This window comes from Drosophila bipectinata, chromosome 4, assembly GCF_030179905.1.
Source record: "Drosophila bipectinata strain 14024-0381.07 chromosome 4, DbipHiC1v2, whole genome shotgun sequence".
NCBI lineage: Eukaryota > Metazoa > Arthropoda > Insecta > Diptera > Drosophilidae > Drosophila > Drosophila bipectinata.
The window spans coordinates 17,836,952-17,842,951 of NC_091740.1; positions in this window are offsets into that span (position 1 = coordinate 17,836,952).

Below are 6,000 nucleotides of genomic sequence, written 5' to 3' on the forward strand. Positions count from 1 at the left end.
GAGCTTTGTTATTTTTATAAGTATCTCCTCTAAGGCCTCTTCTTCTGTTCTGTCATCTCTATCGCCAACAACTTTGTACTTTAACACCTTCATTATTACAAATAAATAGAACTATTGCTCGGCCTAAAATACAACAATAACCCAGCTAACACAACATGCCCGATGTGCAATTTGCCCGGGCATCATTTAACTCTTTGCTATTAATTTAAATCATTAAGTCCACAGGCCAGAATGGACGTGGCTAAAAAATTGAATTTGTGCTACCGATGTTTAAAGCACAGTTCAAACATCAGATGTACAAGCGAGCTAGTATGCTCATATTGTCAAAAATCACATCATAGCATGTTGCATTGTAAAAGGGAGAATGCAAATACATGCATGACCTCTGAACCAGCGTTGTTGGCCACAGCGTATGTTCAGATTAAAGGTCATGATGGTGAATTCGGAAAGTTCAGAGCATTGATTGACAATGGGTCACAAAGCACTTTGATTTCTGAAGAAGCGGCACAAAAACTTAAGTTGCCTAAAATAAAGGCGCACACTGAAATAAGTGGAGTATCACCAACAGGTGCGTGTGTGTCAAACCACAAGCTAAAATTAACAATTAAAAATAACAGTAAATATTCTAAAGAATTTTACACAAATGCTATTATTTTACCCAAATTAATGAAATGTCTACCCACTAATGATATTTCTATAAACAAGTCGGACTGGGAAGAATTCCATTTAGCGGATCCCAATTTCGACCAACCTGGTCGAATTGACCTTGTAATTGGTGCGGATTTATATCCACTAATCTTACTGCCGGAGATAACCAAAAAAGGTAGGCTTCTTGGGCAAAAAACGGTCTTTGGATGGACAGTGTCAGGGTGCACAAAATCCAGAGGAAGTAAATCGATTGTAGCAACCAGTATCGAGCTAAAACATATGGATCGATATTAGGAGGTAGAAGAAGAGGATAGCAATGACTTAGAGACAGAAATTTGTGAAATTAATTTTAAACAAGAAAGGAAAGCTAACTTCGGGCGGAGCCGAAGTTTATATATCTTGCAGTTAAAACCGGATATATATCGCAAACATCGGATATAGTTGGCCGATCCTTATGGGAATAGGAATATATAACCCAATTTATTACAATACAAAATCTAAAAAAAGTCCCAAACTTCTATCTTCGAAAATACCAAAGTTGGTATTTCTACCAAAAAACATTTCCGATCGTTCAGTTATATGGCAGCTATGAGATATAGTCGGCCGATCCTAATGAAATTTGGTAGGTTGGATTAACTGACCAAAAATAGAATCTGTATTAAATTCCAGCTTTCTATCTTCAAAAACACGAAAGTTAAGTCATTTCCGATCGTTCAGTTATATGGCAGCTATAGGATATAGTCGGCCGATCCTTATGAAAATCGACGTAATGTTTTGCCAAAAATAGCTCTCATATCAAATTTTAACTCTCTAACTCTAAAAACACCAAAGTTATACCTTTTCCGATCAATCAGTTATATGGCAGCTATAGGATATAGTCTGCCGATCCGGGCCGTTCCGACTTATATACTGCGTGCAAAGGAAAGAAGGGTGTGTGCAAAGTTTCAAGACGATAGCTTTAAAACTGAGAGACTAGTTTGCGTAGAAACAGACAGACGGACAGACAGACGGACAGACAGACGGACAGACAGACGGACAGACGGACAGACGGACATGCTCATATCAACTCAGGAGGTGATCCTGATCAAGAATATATATACTTTATAGGGTCGGATATGTCTCCTTCACTGCGTTGCACACTTTTGACCAAAATTATAATACCCTCTGCAAGGGTATAAAAATATACTAAAAAAGATTCAAATGGAAAATATATTGTAGCTATTCCCTTTAAAGAAAATATAACATTAGGAGACTCAAAGAATCAAGCAATGGCTCGTTTCTTGAATTTAGAAAAAAAATTACTGAAAAATGAAAAACTTCGAATAGAATATTCAAAATTTATGAAAGCATATTTAGACTTAGGACATATGGTAGAAGTAAATGATGAAGGCAAATACTACCTTCCTCACCAAGCTGTTATAAGGGAATCGAGTCTTACAACAAAATTAGTTTTAGTTTTAGCAAATTTAGTTTTGTTAGAGTAGTTTTTGATGCCTCAGCCAAAACCAGCAATAGCAAAAGCCTAAACAACATTATGTGGGTTGGACCAAAGGTTCAAAAAGATATTTTCGATATAATGATAAATTGGCGTAAATGGGAATATGTAGTATCATCGGACATTGAGAAAATGTACCGACAAATCAAAATAAAACATGGGGATCAAAAATTTCAATATATATTGTGGAGGGATGACCCAAAAACAAAAATAAAAACCTACAAATTAACGACTGTAACTTATGGTACCGCTTCCGCCCCATATTTAGCAACCAGAGTATTGGCAGATGTAGGTGAAAATTGCCAAAACAAAATGATCGGGGAAATAATAAAAAATGATTTTTATATGGACGACCTTAAGACAGGTGCAAATTCAGTAGAAGATGCCACAACCATAGTGCAATTAATTTCTAACGAACTATCGAGCTCTGGGTTTAATTTGAGAAAGTGGGTTTCGAATGACCCAAAAAGATTACAAATGGTAGAAAACTCAGGAGATAATAAAATAGTTAGCATCAAGGAAGATGAGTTTATTAAAACCTTAGAAAAGACGAGTTTAAATTTACAGTATGTTGTACTGAACCTAAAAAACTAACTAAAAGATTCGTCTTGTCCACATTAGCAAAAATATTCGATCCATTAGGTTGGTTGGCACCGGTAACAATTGTGGGAAAAATCTTTATGCAAAAATTGTGGACAGCAGGAATCAATTGGGATGAAGAGCTAGGTATGGAAGATCGTAAGGAATGGGAAGAATATCACTCTGGGTTAGAGGAATTAGGGCAAATAAGGGTCCCTAGATGGATTAATTTCAAATTTGAATTAAGTATTCAAATTCATGGCTTTGCAGACGCTTCGGAAAAGACTTATGCAAAGAAAAGACCGTAGTATATGCTAAGGTGGGATCGAAAGTGACTATAATCGCTAGCAAAAGTAGGGTTGTGTAGGGGGGCGTGGTTCCGCAAAAAGATTCCAGAAAAAATTAGAACGTTGAAATAAGAAGTCGGGGGCGTCTTTCGGATGGTATAACGCGGTCAGCTTTATTCGGCTGCTTACATGAGATTGATCTTAAAAACTAGTGAAAAAAAAGAGATCGCCGACAGCCAACGAGCGAGAAGAGAGGGCACAGAGGGGCGAGTGTGGACGCGCTCTTCAGCGCGGGTGCGCTCTTTAGCGTGGGTGCGCTCTTTAGCGCGGGTGCGCTCTTCAGCGCGGATGCGCTCTTCAGGTGAGTGGCACCACGGCCCCTCACCTAAACATTCCGCCCCCCTTGCAATCGCTCGGGTTGCAATAGCTCCCTCGAAGTTATGGCTGGTGGCAGGCTCCGGACACGACCCATCCAAACACGGTGCTCTGGGCCACTGGGAGTCCGTCCTGGATCTTCAGGAAGCCCGGTTGAATAATCCGTGGGTACATATCTGCGCCCAGGACGACGGAGATTGTCGCTGGCAGATGGAATCGCTCATCCGCCAGGGTCACGCCTCGGAAGTGGGCACGCACCGCCTCGCTCAGCTCCCGGGACGGCGTACGAACTCGCACGTGAGGCTCGATCTTGAACATGACCTCCAGCCGAACGCTGTCATCGGTCGTTGACCCCACGGTGGCGGAACACACCTGTTCTTCCCTCACGCTGGTAGTGGGCAGCCGGAAACACGCAGCGAGCGAGGCGTCGATGCAGCTCGAGGGCGTGCATGGGTCGATGAGGGCCCCCGTATCGAAGCTCCGGGTCCCGGTGTCGATCCGCACTAGTGCAGTCGGCAGCACGTTGACGCTGTTCCGTTGCAACAGCGATGAGAGGGTGGGCGCAGCGACCGCATCCAGCGGGGGCCCTCGACGAGAGGCGGAACTTTTCCTAGGTGCGGATGTCGCGGGCGGATGAGCGGTGGTTGGCAATCGAGGAGTGGCGGAAGAAGGCCGAGGATGCATCGACGAGTGCCGGGACGTCGGTGGCCGTGGATCGGGTTGGGATTGCCGGAAAGTGGCGGACCCAGGCCGAGGAGCACCCGAACCGCGCCGGGAGTTGGCGGATGACGGCCGGGCGCCAGACGTGACACTCTGTGTCCTGACTCCCGCGCTCCGTGACCGGTGCTCCTCTTGGCGTGCCTTGCGCCGAGCCCGCGGCTTCTCCACGAGATGCAGCAGCGTGTGGTGGTCCTGTCCACACGTCTTACAACCGTCACCCCGACGACAGGATCCATCGGAGTGCTCGTGGGCCAGGCAGCTCGAGCAATACCGGTTCACAAGAACCGCTCGGAGCCGCTTCTCGGCGCTAAGGCGTAGGAAGCGCCGACACTTCTTTAAGGCGTGGATTCCATTGCAGACTCGGCAACGGTAGGATTGAATACCACGAGTACATCTGCTCTCCAGCGATGCTTGGGTGTTGCGTGGACATGGCGACATCGTGTTGGCTATGGCTGACGGAAATATGATAAAGGAACAAATAACATGATCAGAATCGGTGTAAATGAAGGTTCGGAACTACGGGCAGAGCTACGGGACAGCACAATTGGACAGGAACATTGGAGCGGAAGAAATGTTGATCACTGTGGGTAGGCGGACGCGTCCAACGGAAGAAGCACGACCTTAACAACGGGCCGCTTTACAAGCCCTCGCGCGGTGCGGATGTCGATCACGCGGACATGGCCATCAGAGCCGGGATACACCGCGTCAACCCTGCCTAAACGCCACTCATTGGACGGAAGGTTGTCTTCCTTGATGACGACCATATCCCCAACACGGAGGTCCCTCGTAGGGGCTCGCCACTTGTTTCTCTTATGGAGCTCCTTGAGATACTCCTCCTTCCACCGGAGCTGAAATTGCTGCTGAAGCGCCTTGAGGTGTTGCCAACGATTGATGATGGAACTGGTGTCCCCCTTTATCTCGGGCTCGACCGTGGCGAGAAGTGGTCCTCCCACAAGAAAGTGCCCGGGTGTAAGAGCTAGCAGGTCAGCAGGGTCTTCGGACATTGGCGCGAGTGGCCGCGAATTCAGGCACGCCTCGATCTTCGCCAGGAGAGTAGCCAGCTCCTCAAAGGTGTATTTTCGCGTGGCGGCGGACTTGTAGAACAAGGTCTTGAAGCTCTTGACCCATGCTTCCCAAAGGCCCCCCATGTGGGGAGCTCCCGGAGGAATGAAATGCCAGAGAAGCTGCTGGTGACTATAGGCACCAGTCACAGCCCCCTTTAGGCTCTGGAGAAAATCGCGGGATAGTAGAGCAGCTGCTCCCACAAAGGTCTTCCCGTTGTCGGACTGCACTTGACGGGGGCATCCTCTCCGGGACACGAACCGTGCGAAAGCCGCCAGAAATTTCTCGGTCGTAAGGTCCGACGTAGGCTCTAAATGGATGGCCTTAGTGGAGAAGCACACAAACACCAACACATAACCCTTTGTGATGAGACAGGCCCTCCCCGTATAGTTTTTTATCTCGAAGGGACCGGCATAATCCACACCGGTGTGCGTGAACGGGCGCGAGAAGGACGTCCGTTCCTTGGGTAGCTCTCCCATGAGTTGCGTCTGCAACTTCTTCTTGTGGATGACACATACCTTACAAGAATGGACAACGGACTTGACCAAATTCCTCACCCTTGGAATCCAGAACTTGGCCCGGATCAGACGGATCATCAGCTGACTGCCACCGTGCAGCGTGATGCGATGTGTAAAATGAACCAGGAGTCGAGACAGCTGACAGTCGTACGGAAGGATAATAGGGTGCCGTTCGTCATATTGGAGAAGCTCAGAGGACGTGACCCGGCCGCAGGCTCACATAAGGCCTTGCGAATCCACGAAAGGGTTCAGATTCTGAATCGGACTGGTTGCCGATATTGGACGCTTTTCGCTTAAGCAGCCCATCTCAGAGACG